General features: G+C 52.5%; 1 pseudogene; it reads left to right on the forward strand.

Annotated features, from left to right (window-relative positions):
* The first annotated feature begins 3,579 nt into the window (after positions 1-3,579).
* The window catches only part of LOC142025308 (M-phase-specific PLK1-interacting protein-like), a 74,320-nt pseudogene continuing 54,744 nt past the window's right edge, over positions 3,580-23,155 (forward strand).

The following is a 23,155-nucleotide window of genomic DNA, read 5'->3' on the forward strand; positions in this document are numbered from 1 at the left end:
TGAGAGAGCTGGACTGAATTTCCTCCTCTGTGATCACAGACCTCTTATTTCCCAAAGTGCCCTAGGCTGAACTATGCTAGGAAGTTATAGCCATGCAGGGATGTCCAGCAGTACCAGTGTAATAATAGGGTCATTGCAAGAAACTGGCATATGCTAGACAAAGCTTTATGGACTTTACAGCCTTAAGTTGCAGTTTCAAAAGTTACAAAAACTCCTGTGGCACCTTATAGACTAACAGGTATTTTGGAGCATTAGCTTTCATGGGCAAAGACCTGCTTCATTAGAGGCATAAGCAGGGGGTTCCAGAGGAACCCGCCCTGCATACATCTGACGAAGCGGATCTTTGCCCACAAAAGCTTATGCTCCAAAATATCTGTTAGTCTGTAAGTTGCCACAGGACTTCTTGTTGTTTTTGAAGATACAGACTAACTCAGCTACCCCTCAGACAGTGACTCCTAAGTCCCATTGACCCATTTAGACCCCTATGTGCCCAATGTAACATTTCAAAATCGACTCCTTAGGTCCTTTCAGAAATTGTTGTGTTCTTCAGTCTCCTCCTAGCAACCCGGGACAAAGCACTGACATGTGCATTGATGATGGGGAGGTGTTCTCATATGACAGTAAAAAGGGTCACGGAAAGTCCCTGAGGCCAAATCTTCTCTACAGACTTTTGCTGACCAAGCTACATTGGTCAGGATCTGGTGAGTGAGTTGAGTTTTGCTTTTTTTTGTAAATTTTTTTTTTTTGGTTTGAAACAGGACCAATTTTTTCCCCAGTAAATAAAGATAAAAATCCAGTTTATCTTGAACCAAAATCTATTTTGGTTGACAATGATCATTAAATAAAAAATAATTCTAAGCATGTTTTTCCATCCAATTTTTTTCATTTTGATTTGTCTGGTTTTGGGTAGTTCTCATCCTTTTGTGCGTGTGGATTTTAAAATTGGGCAAATCTGAAAGCAAAAGGCCATTTCAAAGAGAAAAATCATAATGAAATGGTTTGACTTTTTCCAAATTCATTTCTTCAGGCTCCTTTTAGCTGAAACAATTTATCAGATTTGACCTAAGTTCACAGTTTCAGAGTCCCTGAAAACCAAATTTTTCAGAAAAATATCTCCTTGCTGAAAAACGTTTTGTCCAGCTTGGGTGAGGAGGTGGGATTTGTGACCAATCAGAGCTGTGCCAGTAACACCCCCAAATAGATGCTGTGACAGAGTCAGTTCAGAGGGATGCAGGACAGTAGTGGAAGGGAAATATATCAGCCCCAGATTAAATAGGTCCCTGTTCCTAGGGTGAACTGAGGGTGAAGTAATGGGAACCTGCCAAAATCAATCAGAGTAACCAAGCTAATTAAAGCACCTGGAGCCAATTAGCAGATTTCCAGACGCAAGTGAGTCAGGCTAATCAGAACACCTGGGACCAGTTAAGAACCAGCTGAAACTGGTTAAAAAGGGCTCCTCTTCTGTTGGCTCAGGGTGCGCAAGTAGCTGAGGAGGGAAGGAGCTGTGGAGGATCTGGGAGAAGTAAGCAGGTGCCAGAGAAAAGAACCTGTGGGTAAGGAAGCTGCTGGGAGGGGCCGTGGGGAAGTGGCCCAGGGAAAAGTAGCTATCATGCAATTGTTGTTGGAGACGTTTGCAGGCTGCTGCTTACACAGGAGCCCTGGGCTGGAACCCGGAGAAGAGGGTTGCACCCACCACCCTCTCCCCATTACAACCTGGGAACAGGACTAGTTTTGGCAAAGGGTTTGTTCTGCTCTTTACCACTTGGAGTTTGGTCCCCTCTTCCTGCCAGGCTGGCCAATGATAAGAGCAGCTCAACAAACAATGAACTGGTGCCCTAGAGAAAGTGCTCCAGCTGAGGGCTGCTGTGAGCCTCTCAGGCAAACCATCCACCTGAAAGTTCGGGACCCCCCAAGACTGAGGAGGAGCTTGACACTGGCTACCATGTGCATGAGCTAATCTCGGTGGCAGTAGTCCCTCACTCGGGGGGCAGTGAGGCTTTGCCAGGATGTGCTGTGTCCATAGGAGCCGTGCTTTGCCATTACAGCACCCTGCTGTAGCTGCAACAGCAGAGCCCATTGGACAGACTCCCGGGGGCAAGGTGGGAGCAGTGCATGCTGCTATCTCTGCACGACAGACTGCTTCACAGCTGCTCCACAGCAGCTCTGAGAGGCGTGAGCTTGTCAAGAAAAGCAGCTCAGGCTTTGCTCTGAAACAAATCACGAGGAATATTATTCAACTTATCTTTAATAACTCATCAAGTCCAATGTTCCCAGTTAAATTGCTCTACACCTCATCAGCCCGGCTCCCGAGGAAATGACAAAGTGCGTGGTATTAAACAAGCACAAACCCAATTGCTGGGGCAGACAGTGATCCTGCCAGCGTGGCGGCAGGGAGAGCAGAGTAAACATTGATTTTTGTGTATGAATGAAAGGGATCTGAAAAGAATCAGTCAGCTGTACAAGCCCCAGCCCCAGTAGAGGTAATGTTCCTCCAAACCAAAACATTCCCCACGCACAATAAATAGCTTTCTGCAGCTACCATAACCACATGTGCCTTGCTGTTCACAGGCCTAATATTTCAACTTACTGCTGTGGCTGCATGCAGCTGCTCTCCATCGAACAGGGAACCACATGGGGCTCGGGAAGGGAAATGCTACATAACGATGGGGCAGGATGGGGAACAGCCTCTTCACCTGCCCTCTGGTGAAAACCTGACACCAGGCGGCAAGGCTAAGGAGACATTTAGAAACATCCACGCAAGAGCTGCATTCGGACCACAGGAATTCGGGCAGCAGAAACCCTGGTCTTTAAAGAAAGATGGAGGCAGACAGAAGGGTTTTAAACTAGAGAACTTTACTGGGGAAGAGAAGGGAAAAAGAAAGAGAGACTTTACACTGACCTTATAACAATCTCTACCACCGCTGCTCAGACACAGAGCAACAGAGCTCAGGGCCCCGTTGTGCCAGGCGCTGCTCAGACACAGGGCAACTGACATCGGGGCCCTGTTGGGTCGAATGCTGCCCAGACACGGAACAATGGAGATCAGGCCCCCATCACACCAGATGCTACCCTGGCACAGGAGAATCGAGATCAGGGCCCCGTTATGCCAGGTGCCGCCCCAACATATAGCAACTGAGATCAGGGCCCTGTCGCGCCAAGTGCTTCCCAGACACAGAGCAGCAGAGATCTGGGCCCAGTCGCTTCAGGCACAGACAGACACAGGACAGCCAAGATCAGGGCCCCATTGCACCAGGCATAGCTCAGACGTGGGAAACCGGAAATCAGGATCCTGTCGCGCAGACGCTGTCCAGACACAGGTCAGCGGAGATCAGGGCTCCATCACGTCAGGTGCTGCCCTGACATTGGATGTCCCAGATCAGGGCCCCATTGTGCCAGGCGCTTCCCTGACGCAGGAGAATTGAGACCAAGGCTGCCCTGCAACACGGCCGCTCTATGCACGCTGATCATTCTGTGCATTACAAGGGTGTCAAGGGTCCCACCTCAGGACTGAAGCCTCACTGGCTCGGGCGCTGGATATACACACAACGAAAGGGACGTGTTCGCCCTCAAAGGCGTACGATGGACGTGAGTGAGGAAGGACAGCAGGGAGAGGAGGACACAGGAGGGGTGAGGATTAACTGGGACAGGAAGGGCTGGGGGGGGCAGGCAGTGGCAGCAGTGGGGGGTCGTCTCCCCGCCCCTCGCCATCCCTGCACGCACCATATGCTGCAAGCGGCCCCTGCTCTGCGCTGCTGCAGCCTCCCGACCCACTGAGTCCCACTTCTCCGAGGCAGCGGGTGCCAGGCTGTGCTCCCAGATGGGGCTCTGCAGGCTGGGAGTGGAGCTGAGCAGGGGCCGCTTACCCCATGTGGTGAGTGTGGGGGTGGGGGGGTCTGACGGGAGGCAACCCCCTGCTATGCCCTGCCCCAGGTAATCCCCAGCCAGACTGGTCAGGGCGGGAGGCGGGGTTAGGGTAGGGGTGGATTGGGGAGGGGGGTTCGTCCTGTGGCGTGGGGAGCTGCTGGGAGCCTCGTACCTGGGCATGGGCAGGGACAGCCCTGGTTCTTCCCCCGGGTGGCCTTTGGGGAGACTGTGCCAGTGCCCCCACGTACCGAGGGTGGGGCCCTGCTAACAGCCACTGGTGGACCTGTCCTCCCTGAATTTCATCAGCTGCAGCCAGTCACCAGGCTCTGCACCAGCCTGATTATTTTGGTGCTTCAATAGGGTCTTGGCTGCTGAGCCCAAAGCCTCACAGAGCTGCCAAAGAAGAGAACTCACTGACTGGGGCATCTGCCTGGAAAACAAACAGGCCAGAATTTCAGCCTGAGGGGATGCGGTTAAGGGAGGGATTAAGCCAATCCCGGGGGCAGCCTAGGTGCTGGAGATGGGGTGCAGAAGGGGGCTGCTGTCCCCTGTGCTGTGAAGTGGTTCCCATCCTGCCTTGGCTCTCAGCACCTCCGGGGGGCTTAGCACCTCTGCCTGTTGTGGGGTGTCCAGAGCCATCCCCAGCAGCAGCTGCTGACTGCCTTTGGCTGTGGCCCAGCAGGGCGGCCGATGTCCTGCCTTGCTCCTTCATGGTCAGGTAGGCAGCTCCTGGCTCTAAAGAGGCTGGAGAGAGGCTGTTCTCAGTGGTGACGGATGGCAGAACAAGGAGCAATGGTCTGGAGTTACAGAGGGGGAGGAGTAGGTTGGATATTAGGACAAACTATTTCCCCAGGCGGGTGGTGAAGCACTGGGATGTGTTGCCTAGAGAGGTGATGAAATCTCCATCCCTAGAGGTTTTTAAGTCCTGGCTTGACAAAGCCCTGCCTGGAAGGATTTAGTGGGGGTTGATCCTGCTTTAGGCAGGGGGCTGGACTAGATGACCCCCTGAGGTCCCTTCCAGCCTGAGGTCCCTACGATTCTATGACCGGGGAAGGACTGGGCCCCAGCTGGGAGGGGTTGCAGTCAGTGAAAGGAGCTCAGCTGAGCACGGGGGTGGGTGTAAGTCGGTGCATTACACTCAGGTTGTGAGTTCTGTTCCAGCTGGTGCCAGAATCTGCCTTGCTCTAGGTGATCTCTGAGGCTCACTGCTATCCTACCTTGTGTCCTTCATGACATTACTTCTGTCCCTTAGTGTAAGGAAGCACTGCCCGTGTGTGTGTGTGTCTGCGAGTCTCTCTGGCCACACACAGGAAGAGGGCCAATTTCAGAAGCTTGTATGGCACAGATCTCTGTACGGCACTGAAGGGATTTATTGGGATGTTGGGCTGGGCAGCTGAGTGCTGGGGACAGGTCTCTCCTGCGACTGGTTTCAGGTAGGGGCACAGCTTTGAGGCCTGTCCTGACCCCAGTGTGGTGCTGCAGCTGGTGAGTGCATCCAGCTCAACAAGACAGGGCTGCAGGGCGCTGGGCTGTCAGGGGTCAGGCTTGCGGGGGGTCTTGGCACATTGGGGTACAGTCCCTCGGTGGCCTTGACCTGGCACACTTCGTATGCAGCATCTGTCAGGGTGCCACTTGCTGGAGATCTCCTTTTTAAATAAACGAGCAAATATCTACCTTGATCACTATGTTTGGTTCTCTGTGCTTCATATATTGAGTCTGTTCTGGTCTGGCTGTGACCTGAAGAAGTGGCTCTGTCCCACGAAAGCTCATCACCTAATAAATTATTTTGTTAGCCTTTAAAGTGCTACTGGACTGCTCTTCTGTTCCGAAAGCAAGTATCTGGCAATGCCCAATTCTGCCAGGTCGTAGGTCCCCCATCCGGGAACCCTGAAACCCCTTGTCTTGTCTATTTAGATTGGAAGCTCTTTGGGGTGGACACAGCCTGTTTCTTTCTGTCCAGGCAGCAGCTGGCACACTGGGGACCCATGCGAGACCATATTGTAATTCTGCTGCGTATTACAGAAGCTTTGTGTGTCTGTCTGTCCATCTACCTGTAAGTCTGTCTGTTCAAGAACTGCTCCTAAATGATACGCACTAAGACCACCACACTCGGTATGCAGCTTCCTCTGATCATAACGTAAAGAAAGGTCAGGGTGTGGCTGTGCCAGGAAAATCAGGTGTGCCTGGAATTCGATGGTTTTTCATCAAATGGAAAGGGAGGAGTCAGTTACATTGCAGAATGACCACAGGAGGGCAGCAAGGAAACAGAGATGGGGACTGGGCTAGCTATAACGCCACTAGGCCAGCAAGGGCGGTGCTGGAGAAAGGGACAGCTGTCTACTGTATATTTCAGAGAGTTTGTCTGTCTGTCCCCCAGCTGCAGGACATGCACCCCTCCCCCAGCTGTGCCTGCTTCAGCTGTAGTGTCCATAGAGAGGTACTTCTCACCTGCCCCCAGGCTGCTGAGGAGAGATGGGCTGGGGTTGTCCTCTCTCCCTGGGGCAGCAGCACACTGAACCCTCATCCCCAGCCCAATTCCAGAAAATTATTTACATGAAAAAAAAAAAGCTATTGGAATTAAGAGTTAAGGACCCTGCAACGCTGGGTGAATCTTCTAGTGTATTAATAACAGTGGTTAAAGCAAGCTCCCGAACACACTGCACCAGGCTCTGTGGTGCTTCAGCTGCTGTGTTGGTCAGAGCAGCTCAGGGCAGTGGAATTCTCTGTGTGAGAAACTGTTTTTTTTTCCTTCACAAATTGCTCTGAGACTAGACAGTAGGATCATCCCCGCAAAGGGCGTCTGAGGAATTACATGCTGTGATCAGTATTTCAAACCAAAGGCCTGGAACTGCTTAACTCTTATCAACAGCTAATCACCTTCTGGGGGATTGTTTTTATTTTAATTTTATTTTAAATCAACCAAATTAAATTCGACGATTGAATGGGGCTATTGCGCTGTGCACGGTGGTTATCCTCTTAAAGGCTTAGTGTAGGGATGCGTGGGCCAATTAAGTCGAGCGGCATGTGGCACAGACATAAGAATGTAAGTTCTGATCCAGCCTGACAGCCCTTATGGTCTGTCTAGCCCAGGATCAGAGCTTCAGGGGAAATGTACAAAGCAGGCCCACCTTGTCTTCCCCTCCTGCCTTCTGGCAGTTAGATGCTTAGGGTTGCTTCCAGAATGGGGTTATGTCCCTGAGCTTCTTGGCTTACAGACATTGGTAGCCCCACCCTCCTCAAACTTATCTAGTTCTGTTTTTGCATCCAGCACCAACATGGACCATCTAGACCAGCTGTGATGTGCTTCAGCTGTTCCTAGACAGTGTGTACAAGATGTGGGGCTTCTTATGGACTTCATTACAGAAGTTACCTAAAGTTCGAAAACTTGCACACAAGAGTTTTAAAAGAGCTGGCTGAGTACCTACTTCATAATTAATGTTGCTTTTCAGTAAATCGTAGAGCACTGGGGAAGTTCCTGAACACTGGAAAAAAGCTAATGTTGTACCAATTTCTTGAGAGGGTAAAGGTGATGACTTAGATAATTATGGGCCTGCTAGTCTGACATGGATCTCCAGCAAGAAAAGGGGCACATATGACACAGGAACAACACCCATGCTATTTTAAGACCAACACACCCAGGTCATTAACAGGGGGATTGAACTTGCGACCTCAGGGGCTAAAGCCCTGTGCTCCACCCCATGAGCTAAACGTCCACTTGTGCCTGGCTAAGGGTCTAGAGTACAGCCTACCCTCTCCCTAGTCAGTGCACTCACTGCCTCTGGGTTACACTATTAAGTACGGGGCTGTAACGTGGGTTAATGCAAACCAATGAGGGTTCATGGAAAATAGATCCTGTCAAGCTAACTTTTTAAAAATGAAATGACAAGTTTTGCTGACAAAGGTAATGGCTTTGCTACAGCATCTTTAGCTTTGTGTAAGGTGTTGACTGGATACTGTAAGACATTTTGATTTAAAACCAAACCCTAGAATGGCATAAAGCTAACACAAGACACATTGCATGCGTGGTCTCAGACAGCAAGCGTAAAGCGAGATGCCTCCTCAGCCAGGGTTGTTTCCAGTGGGACCTTGCAGAGAGTCATTCTTGGCCTCATGCTAGTTAAAGGTTTTATCAATGATTTGGAAAAAAAGCCCCATAAAATGATCATGGATAAAGTTTGCAGATGACCCACAAACTGGGGGTATGGGAAATAATGCAGGGTCACTGCTTCTGAGCAGTCTGGAGCGCTTGCTACACGAGGCACAAGAAAACAAGACATGATTTATTATGGTGGACCATAAAGGACCAGGTGAAGAGAAAGTCTGACTCAGTTACAGACTGTTCTGGGAAGCAGAGACTCTGACAAAGATTCAGGTATGGTGATGGCTAATCAGCTGTGCTCCCCGCATGACACTGGGGCCAAGGCATTAATGCCATCCTGGGTGCACAAATGGTGGCAGACCTGTCCCAGGCGATGGACCCCAGGTTCTATCTTTCATTTTATCGAACAGAAGATCAAAGAACAACTTGATTATAGACAAGCTAATCATCTGCCCGGGACCAAATCACTCCCAAAGGGCTGGTCAGCCCAGCCGAGGCAGACGGCTGGCTGTGGAAGGTCGTGATTCAGGTGGTAAACATGACACACACTTCCAATGGAGAGAGTCATTAACCCCTGAAGCAATTTCATCCCTGCTATGGCTGAAGGAAGCTCTTGTGAGCAGCTGGTCTAACCTCCCATTGGCCCAGGCCAGAGCCCTGCCCCATATCCTCCCCAGGGTCATTCGGAGTCTCTGCCATGGACCATTTGGACATCAGGGTTGGATTCTTTTGGAGCTTTGCTTGAGGAGATGTCTAGGGACAGAACCGCCTCTGTTGTACAGCAGGTCAGACAGCTCATGGCCTGCGAAGCTATTAATCTGAAGTGCTTTGCATGGCTATGTCCAGGCTTGTTCTGTTAGCATCTTGATGCTGGTATGAGTGCATCATTAACCACCAGGCTGTTGCAGAAATTCAGCCACCACGTTGAGGTGCAGACACAGGGCTCCTGCAGCAGTCACATCAGAGTCAAATGCAGCGGTAAAATAAGCTCCCTATTCCAACTGCAGGCAGGAGCTACTAACCCTCTCGGGGTCACCTGACCTGGGTTGCCCTGGAGTGACGGCTCTGGATTCACAGAATGGGGGTTTTCATGGGCTTTTTGGTGAGGCCAGATGGTTAGTGACCAGTGCTGGCTAGGTCCCCTCCCAGCCGTAACAGGGATGACTTGGTGCCAGCTGACTGAGACAGGCCTGGGCTTCGGGAACCTGAGCGCAGTTCAACTGCTCCATCCCTCGCTGCGCCTGGCCTGTGTTGGCACCCACCTCGGAGGATGGCCAGTTACTCCCACTGGAGCTGTCGCTGTGGCAGGGGGAAGGGACGCCAGGGGGCCACCCTGCCTTCATGCACACTCAGTGCGCTACGCACCATGGCAGCTACTGGTGAATGTTTGCAGGGTATGGACAGACCAGAGCTGGGGCTGTGTGATGGGGGACGGGTGAGTCAGGCTGCTTGTGTATGAGACAGGCAGAGCAGCTCCCAGCGGCTGGAGATGACAACGGGGGCTGTAACCGCAGCTGGCAGGTGACACCTCTGCCCTGAACACAGAGCAGGGAGGAGCCCAGCTGGGTTTGAATCGGAGGCGGCAGAGAGCTGGAAGGCAGCCAGCCTGGCTGGGGGGAAGCTACACCCCAGAGGGGCCCCCCTCAGGCTCCTCTCCCCAGGACGGGTTGGAGTGACTGTCTCTGCCGGCTGCACTGACACCTCTGTGCTGAGCTGGGCCTCTGTCGCCTGATAAACTTCCTGTTCTACCTGCTGAGTGAGAGTCACTCCTGCCTGCGGCCGGGGTGTAGAGCTTGGGGACCCGAGAACCCCATGACAGACTGGCAATTATCTTCCAGGGCAGACCTGTCCACATGCAGTGCCCTGCTCAGAGCGCGTGTTACTGAATGACTGTCCATGGGTGAGACAGGGGCTGGAAGGCTTTTGTCACAATCCCTGCAGACTGGGGCAGGGGTGGGCTGTCCTTCCAGAGGCCTGGCTGGGACTGAGGGACCAGCCAAGCTCGGAAGACATCTCCTTACCAGGAAGAGTCTTTGCTCTGGTCACTCTTCCCATGGAGGCTCTGAAATACCTTGTCGGCCCGGAGACAGTCAGGTGCATAATTCATCGTGGGGCCCTGGCAGCCGCTCGGTGCATGGTTCCCTCCCAAGGCTGCCTTGTTAGCACATGTCTAACGAGGAGGAGGCAACACAAATGGGCAAATCAGTCTCATTTGTAACGGCTCAGTGAGGAGCCGCAGATGGGAGGAGAGAGATGACACACGGTATCTGTGAAAATCAGGCTGACCTTTACCCACGCCACTGCTGCCTGCGTCTGTCTCGCTCCCCCTTTGGTTTTGTTCTGTTTCATTTAAATTCATGTTCTCGGGGATTTTGACACATAAAAAAGAACAGAAATGTCTGAGCAGCTGCCTAGACATGCAAGGCTTTTAAAAGTCTCTGGCACCTTTGTGTTTAGCTTCCGAAGGATGAAATTCACCCCTGTGCAAAGGCTGCTCACAAGATGAGCTGCAGGGTGGAGGGTGAGATTTGGCTGAACAAACAAGTTGCACAAGCTGAATTTAGCTTGATTTTTTGTTCTTTAAAATGATTTAAACAGATGCAACTCCCCCTATGGGCACTTAGGATTGAAACATGGGATTATATCAGTTTAACTGGAACCTGTACAGAAGCCAAATTCAAAGTGGTGAAAACCAAATCAAAGCTGCATCAGTGTAAAATAAAGCTTTAGTTAGCCTACCCACCTTCCAGTGCAGGCCCTGTCTGGGTCATTCCGTGTCCCCAGCCCCCTGTGCCTGACAGCCTGGCCTGGCAATCTGTCTCTGAAGGGGTGATGGAGAGGGGCAGACCGAAGTCCGGGCAGGTGTCCCGATGCCTGTTGCAGTGAAAGAGGAAACAGGAACTGGGCAGGCAAAACACCTCTGGAAATCTGAGTGTAACGTGGTCTTCACCTTAACCTCTGGCCATCCCCAAAACCATTCAGACCCAAGTGTGGAATGCTGGAGCCTGATGGAGCTGCGCCCCGACTTTCCAGCATGCCTGGCAACTGCAGCTACCCTTTGCATCCATGTGATTCCCCACTGCTGCCAGCTCCTGTGAGAGCTGAAGCTGTTCTGTGAAGCTGCAGCTGCTACCACCCCCTGGCGAGGGGAGACTGACTTTGGGGGTGCTTGAAGACGAAGACGCGCATTTCTAACACGTGTGACTTCCAGCGGCTGCTGCTGCAGAAGGGGAGAGAGGACCCGCTGGACAAATAAAAACCCAACTTACTCTCATCATTCTCCTGCTTGAAGCCTGTCTTGTGTCTCGGCTGGGGCCTGACCCAAGGGCTTCGCGCATGTGAGGTTGGCAAGCCTGAGTTCTGTGGGCACTTCCCATTGTGGGAGCATCAGCCCAGCTCTGTCTGAAGTCTGAAGTGTGGCTTTAGGAAGGGCTTCCCTGAGCAGGTGCCCAGGATTGAAAAAGTTTGCCTTGATGAATCTGCACATGGTGTGGGCAGGTGCAGAAGCAGCGGGGTTGGTGTGACTGAGGCATTTCTCTTTCTCCCTCTCTTTGGCTTCATGGTTTGACGTAAGAGAAGGGCAATTGGAGAGGTGGTCATCAAGTCCAGCCCCTTGCCCACAGCAGGACCTTCTCCAACTACATCACCCCAGCCAGGGCTTTGTCAAGCTGGGACTCAAAAACTTCTAGGGATGGAGATTCCGCCACCTCTCTAGGTAACACATTCCAGTGCTTCACCGTTCTCCTGGGGAAATAGTTTTTCCTAATATCCAACCTACTCCTCTCCCTCTGTAACTTCAGACCATTGCTCCTTGTTCTGCCATCCATCACCACTGAGAACAGTCTGTCTCCATCCTTTCTAGAGCCCCCTTCAGGAAGTTGACGGCTGCTGTCAAATCGCCCCTCAGTCTTCTCTTCTGCAAATTAAATAAGCCCAAATCCCTCAGCCTCGCCTCCTAGGTCACGTGCTCCAGCCCCCTAATCATTTTCAGTGCCCTCTGCTGGATTCTCTCCATTGGCTATGCTTCCTGCCCTTGATGCTAGCCCCGCAACTAAAGGCACTAAGAAGTTCTGTCTGCTGATACAAGTGGCGAGAGCTTAACCCTCGGGGCTCAGAACAGTTTTACATTTGGTTCCAGGGCTGTGGGGGGTGAGTGGGAGTTTATCATCAATGCTGGGAGTCCATCTCAGCATTTCAAATGTCTGATGAGGCACTTGGGTGAGCCTCCAGGCTAGACCACCCTGTTTCAGGTAAGCTTAAACGTGGGGTGCAGTGTGTGGGTGGGTGTGAGAGGTTCATCCAGAAAAGCTGGCAGCTAGCCCTCGCCAGATCCCTTGTTTATATTGTGGTGGGAGCTGACAATGCAAACTTCTCATCTTTTCTCCCCAAACACTGATCTGTGCACAGTGCCTAAGGTTTCCTGGCAGTACTTTTGATTCAGGGAGCGAGGAAAAAACCTCTACATTTGTAGAGTATCTCGCTCAGACCTAAATAGGCATGCATGACTTGGTTAGAAATTTCGAATTCAGAGAGTTATGCCCACGTACAGAGCCCACTCACCTCTGCCAAAAAGGCATTGTTAACTGAGCCTTTCTATTTCTTGCAGCTGGGCCAGCAGACAGGACTGAGGCGACTCCACTGAAATGTTAATTTCACAGCATGGCATCTGCACCGTTTATGACACTTAACACTAATAACCGTGGGGAAACCTGAGCTGAAATGCTGAGCCATGGAAGTCATGCCAATGCGCCAGAGGCTGAGGCCCAAAGCTCCTTTTCTTCTTCTTCTTCTTCTTCTTTTTATGTCTCAAAAGTATTTCTCCTGGGTAGATAATTGCATTCTGCTGGCCTCAGTTCCTCCCAAGCTTCAACAGAACAATCTGAGTCCTACGCTCTTCCTGCACCCCAGAAATGCACCTCCTCTGAGATTTGCCACAGGTCAACGCCTTCATTCCAAGGTGGGAAGGGACCTGCGGTATAAGCCAGGCTAGAGAATTTCATCCCATGATTGCTGCAGCCAGCCCAGGAGCTTAGACTTGAACTACAAGCTTTTCTTGATGCCTGTCTTTCTTTCGCTGAGCACAGCTGGAGCAGTGCCCTGGTCCCTTGCCACTGTCCTCCCTGCACCTTCCTCCATCTCTAGCCTCCCACTGCCAAAGGTCAACTCATATTGAGACACTCCTGCAAGCTACTGAGCACCCTCGAGCCCTGATCCAGAAAAGCACATCTGCACACGTTGTATTTACAGCACATGTCCACGTGCTTTGCAAGACCCAGCCCTGGGTGCTAAAGGGCTGTTACGGGGTGGACTAAGCCCCGATACCCCCTACCAGAGAGCAGAGTCCTTGTCCCACCCCATCCCAGTGAGAGGAGCAGAAAAGGGGGCCTCCAGGAAGGATAGAGTGGCTGTCTCTGAGGCAGCCAATCAGGACCCTGCAGGGCCAGTACAAAAGAAGCTGCTGGGCTAAGTCCTGGCAGTTCCTCTCAGGAGCTTGATCCTGGCAGGCACCAGTGTTTCCCAAATGGTGTTCTGTGGTACCCTGGGGTCCCGAGAAGCGAAAATAAGGATTCCAGGAGAAAATTCCTCTGCAGCTCCCTGGCGTGCAGCCACTGAAACAGTGGAATAAATTTAACTGGTTTAACAGCCAGCAGGGTGGTGGGAGGGATCGGGCATTAAACCAACTGAATTTAGTTCCATTATTTCAGCAGTGACAGGGCCACAGAGGTCCCCTCACTCACCCTGCTACCTGAGCAGCCACACCCCTCCAGTGGGCATGGCTCAGCTCACTCCCACCGGGGAACACCTCCACGCCAGCCTTCCTTCCGATCCAGCCAGCGCCACGGATGGGTTAGTCCTGGTGACCAGTTTGGGGCTGAGGCAGGTTAGTCCTGAGGACTCGGGGGCGGTTTGGGGCTGAGAGAGGTTAACCCTGGGGATTATTCCTCTTTATACGGATTTGGGGAGGCCCCATCTGGAGGACTGTGTCCAGTTCTGGGCCCCCATTTATAGGAAGGATGTGGACACACTGGAGAGGGTCCAGTGGAGGGCGACCAAAATAATTAGGGGGCTGCAGCATATGACGTATGAAGAAAGGTTGGGGGAATTGGGACTGTTTAGTCTGCAAAAGAGGAGACTGAGGGGGGAGTTTCTAACAGCCTTCAACTTACTGAAGGGAGGTTACAAAGAGGCTGGAGAGAGGCTGTTCACAGCGGTCACGGAGGGCAGAACATGGAACAATGGTCTCAAGTTGCGGTTGGGAAGGTCCAGGTTGAACATTAGGAAAAACTTTTTCACTCGGAGGGGGGTGAAGCATTGGAATGGTCTCCCCAGGGAAGTGGTGGAGTCTCCATCCCTGGGGGTGTTTACGTCTCGGCTTGACAAAGCCCTGGCGGGGCTGATCTGATGGGTTTGGTCCTGCCTAGGGCAGGGGGCTGGACTCCATGGCTTTTTTAGGTCTCTTCCAGCTCTATTGTTCTATGATTCTACGGTGGCCGAGTTTGGGGGCTGAGGGCTGCAGTGGGAGAAGCCTGGGGATGGGGGGTGGATTTGGGGGCTGATGGGGGCTCTGGGAATGGGGCTCTGTGAAATTGTTTCCAGTTTGAAAGGGTTCTGTAGCCAATGAAAATCGGGAAGCTCCTCCCTGTACGCTCTGGGAGACCATCAGCGTTTTGGACAGCTCCGAGCGCGAGCTGAACTTAGACTTGGAAGACTGCCAGAAGCTGAAGGCAAGAACTGACAGCACTGTGGACAGGGCTCGACAGATCTTAGCCTCAGAGCCTTGGAGCTGCTCAGGCAAAGACATTGCATGGTACCCCTTGCTCACAGGTGGGGGGCCCCATTACAGGGTCACAGGGCTTACACCTTCAGCGCTTCTGCTACAGCACAGCGACTGGTCCTGAAGTCAAATCCTAGTTTAAACAGCCTGTGCCTTTCCCTGAGGCCCTCTGAAGAGAGGGAAAGGCTCTTGCTGGTGTTGGTGGGATGAGTGATCGGTGGGGGGAATAATGGGATAATGGGTATTGGCTCACTGGCCGCCCTGAACAATGGGAAAGGTTTTGCTGAGACCTGACCACGTGTCAATTTTCAGATTTTTAAAACCAAACAGTAAATCCCCAAATTAGAGGTTGTTTCAAATCCCAGCACTTTAGAAGTGTCGGTCTGAAGGGCTGGGGCTTTTTGTGCTGTGGCTGAAGCAGAGCAGAGATGTGTCCAGGAATTAGCACACTGAGGTCTTTGCTGGGGACATCAACTCATCCAGAGATTTGCCTAGTTTTACAACAGGCTACATAAAACAACTAGTAAACTCAGTGCAAGCTAAAAGTTCATTCAGACAACGACTTGTTTCTGCTGCTTCCTGTGCCTTACACTGAAATGTCAGTACAATAGTGCTATTCCAGTTCATCTATTTGCGAATAAGAGAGTTTTTAGTAGTCGTCTGCTGTGATACTTGCGCATGTTTTTTGAAGTGAGTTGTTTTTAAGTGAGTTGTAACTAGCTGGGATGCAAAATAAATTTGACTCCTGAAAATGGTACAGTAACCTGGAAAGGTTGAATGGAGCTTGTTCCAATGCTGCAGATGACCTTAGGACCATGTTTCTCACCTGGTGACACACATACCCTTAGGGGACACGGGAGAAACCTGGGGATACCTATAATTGTTTTTGAAAAAGGGGTACATTTTAAAAACAGGTTGAGAAACACTGCTGTAGTGCCGCTGCGAGGGGAAAAAAGTTTCAGTTAAAAAAACAGAGCCTGCTGTGTTTGCTAGCATGCCAGGCATGACCCTGGGCATGCTGTGTTCAGCTGCACCTCAAAGGGCTGGTTCCGTGTGCCTGTTTGCCAGCCACACCCAGGAGTGGGTGAAGTTGGCAGGGGTACATCACAGCTGCAACCAGAGGGTGTGTGTCTGGGCCAGGTCAGTTGGGGTTTGTCTGAATGACCTCCAGGTGCACCAGGAGTCGGCCAGGACTGACAGCTCCTGCTTTGCTTCCTCTGTTCTCCTTGGGCGTCCCCTCAGGAGAGTCCAGAGCTCAGTGCCACGTGACTCATTTCAGGGCCTGAGGAATCACAAGCATGGACAGGGCCTTGGCCTGGGGCGGGAAAAGCAGCAGACATGGCTGCATGTGGGGGTGCAGGTGAGAGGTAATGGTCACATTGCTTACTGTGCTACTGGAGGGCGCAGTCTACCCCTAGGGTGTGGAGGGGAGGGACAGCCTGGAGGGGGGTCTCCTGTCTGGCCTCTGGCTGCATTCTGAGGGGTGTGGCTCTTGTGTAAAGACGTGGCTGCGCTGTGGAGAGTGCAGCTGTGCTTGGGGGTGCCTTGCGAGGTGCATGGCTTCTGGCCACTGCCTCATTCACATGCCACCTCCATGGCTCTTCACTAGAGCCCAGAAGGAAGGTTAGTCAGAGCCCCTGAGAGGCCAGGAGAGGAGAGCTGGCAGTGCTTGGTGGGGTCACTCCCTGGAGCTGTCCCAGCATGGCAGCATCATGGAAAACCTGCCTCCACAGGCCCCTACTTGTGCTCCGGGGAGGGCGTGGGAACTGGATGAGAAGGCGACTTGCGGCCATTTGGAAGCAGCTGCGCATTCAGGCTGCAATGGACTTGCCTGGGGCACTGGTGCTCGGCTTACGCCTGAATAAACAAGCCTGGAAGCTGAAAGCTCAGGCTGATCCCGAGCTCCCAGATCCCCAGAGGAATGGGCTGAACTTTAGAAATAAAATCTTCCAGCCGGGGGGGGGTGGGGGGTGAGAGGAAGGAACTTCGCTGGATCCCTGGTTCTCGGGCTGGCGAGAGAATCTACCGCACGGGAGCCACGTATTAAATCGGTTAATCCATTTTTATTCCGCCCTCTCTTGGTCCCCTCCGGCACACACCACAATACCACTATAAAGGGGATTATCCATTCCACCATGTGTTCCAATTATCTGCTGGCTTGTTACAGCCGACTCAGAGGAAGAGGAAATAATGCAAAAGACGGGGTGGGAGGCCGAATCTGAATTGTCTCCAAACCAGAGCGCCAGTGTCCCACATCCGTCCCCCCGGGCTTGGGCCAGATGCGACCTGGTGTGACATTACTGGATTTTAAAATGACCATGAGAAACATCATTGTAACCACTGTCGTAGGTTTGCACCAAATCTTGAGCCAAGTGAAGTGGCCAATGAATCTGTTTATGCCACCTATACGTTGTATCGTTTTTATATGTGGCATTATCAGATTGGCCTTGAAATGTTAGTTTCTGGGAGGTCCCAATAGCACGGTGGCAGCCTAGTGTAAAAGGGTTCCCATCCAGGTAAAGCAGTAATTGATTTCAATCCATATCTCAGGAACTCAGCTGTGGATGTGCAGTCTGGGAGACTGCGTGACGAGGTGACTGGCCCATGTGATTCTCCATTCCAAACGTGCTCCCAGACGGGGAGGAACAATGGATTTTCCTCCGCATGGGCAAGTGTATAAAGAAGATCCTCAGATTCCTCCATTTTGCCTTCAGTTGACCATCTTCAGCCCAGCTCATCACTTCAGGAACATCTATGACATGAACTGAGCCTGGAAGGATTGCTGACCCATCCTAACAAAGAATAAATTCCAGAGACTTTTAAGGTAGCAGCCGAGTCCATCTGCTGCAGCCTGCACCAAGTACTTTGTGATTGGTGTACGTGCAAGATGGTTTTAACAATATTATTCTCAGCCTATTCTTTCCTTTTTCTTTTCACTAAACCTTTAGACTTTAGATTTGAAAGGGTTGGCCCAGTGTGCTGGTTTGGATACGATCTAAGTATATATTGATCTGGGAATGTGGCTGTTCTTTTGGGACTGGAAGAACCTCTGTGCATTTGCTGAGCTTGGCTTACATAACCTCACAACTGTGTGAGGAGGGGACTGGTTGTGGCACAAGGGAAGCTGGAGTCTCTAAGGGAATTGCTTGTGTGACGTCTTGCTGGCCAGAGTGGCAACAGAAGTGTTCTTTGTGGTTGATTTGGTGCCTTATATAGGTGGATCCAGAGCCTAGGGCTGCACGTGGCCCTGTTTTAAGCAATTTGACCAGATTTGGTTCTCTCAGCTGTACCCAGAGATATTACACCTGGTAACAGCCACTAAAGGGCTGGTGGTAGCCACCTGCCTCAGCCTCTGCATTCTCCTCGTGGGCAGGCCCCGGGGCAGTGTGCACCCCAGCTTGTGCTATCTGGCCCACACATTTCACTAGTTCATGTGCTCTTCCAATTAACAGATGTTCCCTGTAGGCTTTTCTCCATCCCCCTTGCACACCCATTTAGACACAGACTCCTTCAGGACCGGGGGCCCTCCTTGCACCTGGCGTAGCTCCACAGTCGAATGGCCTGACCAAGCGCTAGGGCTTCTGTGGTGGCAATGCCTGCCATGAGCTCAGAGCCTTGTGAACACCTGAGAAGGGGGCTACCAGCCTCACACCACTGGCAGGTTAAGGAGAGAAATCCACAGAACTTGGGACACTGGAGTTACTGGAGCCAGCCTGACTTATTCTGGCCGGTGCTCTGGGAGAGGGGCTGACTGGGGCTGGAGGATGAAATGGGCAGCTTTTCAGTGCTTCATTTGTAATGAGAGGTGCTGGGGTTTAAGCAAGTTGTACTGTTGTACCTGACCTGCCAGGCCCTGAGGCGGTGCGGCCCTGACTTCACCCACCAGGCCCGGGGCCAGGGGGGGTCCTGACCTGACCTGCAAGGCCCAGAGGTGCCAGGACTCTGCTCTGGGCCTGGAAAGCCCTAGCACAAATCAAACACTGCATCGGTTCCTACTGCTGGGAGGGATGTGTTCCCTTGGGATCTGCTCGGTGACGGCAGACAGGGTAACCAGGCCCTGGGGTTGGGCAGATGTTTTGATGGACTGTGTGGGTGAGACTTGGCTTGGACACAAGGTGTTGGGCTCAGTGCAGAATGATTGCATGGAACAACCCGTGTGACAGAGACCTGGGCTGGGTCTACTCTTACCTTAAATATCAACAGCTGCTATGCAATTTTCGGTAGGCCAGTTGTGTACCAAAAGTCGATTTTGCAGCCATCAATGTTCGTCCCTGGCCTCCCTGCAGAATGCTGATGGGAGCATACCTCCTGTCACCAGTCCTTAATCCTTGCGGCTTGCAAGGGGTTCTGGGGTCGACACTGATGCACATGCAAATGTAAGTGTTGACCTTCCATGGCAAGTCTGAGCTAAGAGCAGGTCCACACCAGCAGGCAGTAATGGGAGAGAGATAGCTCGGTTGTTTGAGCATTGGCCTGCCAAACCCACTGTTGTGCGCTCAGTCCTTGAGGGCCCTTTTAGGGATCTGGGGCAAATGAGAGGAAGGAGAAAAAGCTGGTGCTTGGTCCTGCCAAGAGGGCAGGGGACTGGACTCAATGACCTGCTGAGGTCTCTTCTAGCTCTATGGGATGCATATCTCAATATATAAAATAAAAACTCACTGGTACTGTTCCCTTAGAGAGGGGTGTGCTGCATTCTCACGCTAGCAGAAACTCTAGTGCAAACCGTTATACCACCAGGACAGTGCTTTTGCCAGGATAACTAATTTTTTCCAGGGAACAGTTATAAACAATCCTGGCAAAAGTGTTTCCACTTGGAGGTTTTGCTGGTATCAGCCCAGCTGCACTGGGAAGCCTTTTCTATCAATGACTTGGTCTCAGATGACCTTTGTTTTCTTTTCTTGTCTTGAAAGGCACGAACTTCTGCCCTTTTCTTGTTCCAAGTCTCCTAGTGAAGAGTTTCAGTGGCGGGTGTTTGCTTCTGGGAGGGGTTGAATCAGTAGCCAAAACACTTTGCCATAGTTCTGAACAGAAACGCTCTTATTTCCAATGCAGGTGCATGCAGAATTCAAACGGAGGGTGTTGGAGCAGGAGGGGACAAAGTCAGGCTGAGTTCTGACGTTGCAGTGTGATCTGCCCTGTGCCCCACACACCTCTCCGCCCCACAGCGATGCCCCTGGCTGCGCACGAATGAATAAGTGAATGCATCAATCTGGTTTTCTCCAAAGGTTGATAGGGGGTATTCCAAGCCAGGCAGTCAGTACAGAGCAGCAATCATCCCACTGTGTGCTCAGAGGTCGTAGGTCCAGGGAGTTGCTTTGCTCTGGCCGGAGCGGGACAGTCAAGGGAAAGTGGCAGGGGAGAGGAATGCTGCTAATTAGCGGATGGAAAGCTGTCATCCTGGCGATCAGCTGCTGCATCCAAGGTTATTTGGGAGCACTGGGAGTGATTAAAGTGGGAGAAAATCAAATGTGTGTAAAAATCAGGTCAGCCTTCACGGGCGGGTAAACAAGGGAGGCTGCTTTTATTCCTCTGGTGTTTGCAGGCTGGAGAGGGAGGTGGCACGTTACTTACTGCAATAATGAGCAAAAGGCATCATCATACCCTGTTCCCAGTTTGGATTTAGGGACTGCTCTAAGACAGGTGGTGGATTCTCCATCCCTGGAGGTTTTTAAGTCTTGGCTTGACAAGGTCCTGGCTGGGATGACTTAGTTGGGGTTGATCCTCCTTGAAGCAGGGGGCTGGACTAGGTGACCTCCTGAGATCCCTTCCAGCCTGTGATTCTGTGATTCTGTCTGGAAAGCCTCCACTAGTGTCTGCCTGGGGAGCCCAGCCCAGTTAGCCCCACGTGGAACTAAAGAGCAGAGCAGAAGACAGGTTTGATGCATGTTCCCACTACAAAGTTGGTGACAGGGTCCCTGTGGGATGCTCTGGCCCCCGCCTCGGCCATGCCTGTGGCTCTTGGTGCAGTGGCCATGCCCGCATGTTCTCCCTCTCTTCTGGTGGCCAAGAGCAAGGTGAGCAAAGGGTCTTCCCGCTGATGCTGGGCTTCTCAGGACAAATGTTTTGGTGGCACTGGAGTGTGGCCACCAACCCTTACTGGTGAGGACTCTCTCACTTTTTCCTCAAATACTTAATTAGGCAGAGGAAGACACATATACACGGCCAATCACTGCAATGTGTTTATCGCTTGCTAGTTAGTCTGCAGTGGAAAGTGATGTTAGCAAAGAGGCAAATATCGCTTACTCAGCCCCAGCAAGCCTGGTGAAATAATTAGGCTCTGGATGGGCTGGAGGGTCGGGGTGGAAGCAGGGGCTAGAGGCAATACTGGGGGGGCCAGCACCTGAAGTCCTGCACCCAAAGCCCCATGGCTGTGGGATGCGGATGGAACCCAAAGCCTTGGTAGCTGGCACTCTGGGCTGGACTCTGGAACCCCCCAGCCGCGGCCTGCTTGCCTCGCCTCCACTTGATACCAGCTGCCAGCAGTGAGGTCGTGTATCCAGGAGCAGCAGGGAGGGGAGAGGTCCCTGCTTTTGCCCCCTCCCCCGCCAGCCCCATCGCCACCCCGGAGCTGTGGCCACAAGAAAAGCCCCTGGTGGCTGCGTGTGCGAGCCAGGCCCCTCGGGGAGGGCGTCATTCCTGCTGCTCACGCCGGCCAGAGCAGCACAGAGGGACCTGACTGGCAGCAAGAGGCAGGACTCAGGCCACAGTCTGTGAGCAAGGCCCCAGCAGGCTCTGAAAACAGGGCTGTCTAGCTCGGGGTCTTGTCACCACAGGCCGGGGCACTGGGCTGGCGTAAGTCGGTTTTCACATTGGCTCAGCCGCAGCCAGGCAAAGCTCCGGGGCGTGGTCTGAGCCTGGCTTAGCTGCACCATTTTCCCAGGTGACTTAATTAAGTTGAAACAAGCCACTCGTAAGCTGAAACTGGGGTGTGCACACGGGCTTTGCATTGGTTTAACTGGAGTGCTTGACACTGGCGCCTGCCGCTAAACTGGGGCCATTTCCCTGTGCAGCCGAGGGCTCGGCTTAAAGGCAGGTGCTGTGATTGTTTTGCCAGCACCTTGTCCCCGGGACGTTCCTGTCGCTGGTCAGGTGGTGAGTGCAAGCAGCCAGACCCCCTTGTGTCCTCGTCCCGACAAACCCCGGGGGGGGGGGAGCAATTTTGAACAGGAGTCGGAAGTACTTGGCAGTCCACGAGGGCTGCTTGGGGCATGGAGGCGGATGGACTCAGCCTCTGTTCGCAAAGCTCTGCATACTCAGCCCATCAAGCCTCCTTGTCCCCTAGAGTGAAGGGAGGGTTCTGCCCCATAAGTAGAGGCAGGGGGACGTTTTCTGAGCTGCTCATCGCCAACATGCCACAGTCACTTCTCTGCCTCTGCACCTCTCGCCCTTTGTTCTGCGTTTCTGTTTGTTGCGGCCTCGCTAAGCACATCAGCCTCTAATGAAAACCAGTTTCAGGTTGGTTAGGCGCAGGCCTGGGGCAGGAGGGTGATGGGGACGTGGGAGGGGGCCCTGTGTGTGGTGCAGAAGAGGGATGAGTTAGTTGCAAGGTGGAGGGCAGGCCTTTCCCAGGCAGTGGGGCTCCAGGGCGCCGTTCCGTTCTGCTTCCTGTGACAATTCTCCATTCGCCTGCATTCCTTCTTCCGAGTCTGATCAAGTCAAACATTTCTTACTCGCAATCCCCTTGCCAATTAATTCCGATCACTCTCTGTTGGTAACCTGTCCTCTCCCTTAGCTACCACTCCCCTGATCTTTCTCCCATGCACACCTGACTGCCTTCTCTAGCAGCTGCTCCCATGGCAAAGGACTGGCTCTCTGGTGTCCTGGAGTGTGTATGTGTCACACTGAGCAACACCCGCTGGCACAAAGGGGTGAACTAATTTTTAAAAGGCAGATTTCGTACAATGTTTTTTACAATGCCTCAGTTCCCTGGAAAAATGGCCCAGGTCCCGACTTCCCTGCAGCCGCCGGCATGGCGCGCCATCTGGCTGTGCACGGGGGGTGCCGTGCTGACCCTGGACAGCTGAGTCTGGCTCCCAGGGGACTAGTGGGTAGTTCTGAGGCTCTTGTGGTGCATTCTGGAGGGTCGCGGGGAGCAGCTCCCCACCTCCCACAACTGCAGAATGGCTGATTCCAGCTGGCTTGTTTTTCCAAAGCACATTACACCCCACGTGCAGGACAGAGTGTTGGAAAACCCTGCACCGTGGCAGGGCTAGAGCAGGTAATGCACATCTGGGACAGTTTGGCCCAGGTGTTCTAAAGACCCAGTCCCAACAAAATGCCCCACCTCTAGGATAGAAGTGACCCACGAGTGGCAAGAGCCGATCTTGGAGGCACGGAGGAGTTCAGTTAATTGGTTGCCATTCACATTTGTGCAGGCCCCTCCTCCCTCCCCACACCCCTTCTGAGTAGCCTCAGCA

Source organism: Carettochelys insculpta, chromosome 22 (assembly GCF_033958435.1).
Source record: "Carettochelys insculpta isolate YL-2023 chromosome 22, ASM3395843v1, whole genome shotgun sequence".
Lineage (NCBI taxonomy): Eukaryota > Metazoa > Chordata > Testudines > Carettochelyidae > Carettochelys > Carettochelys insculpta.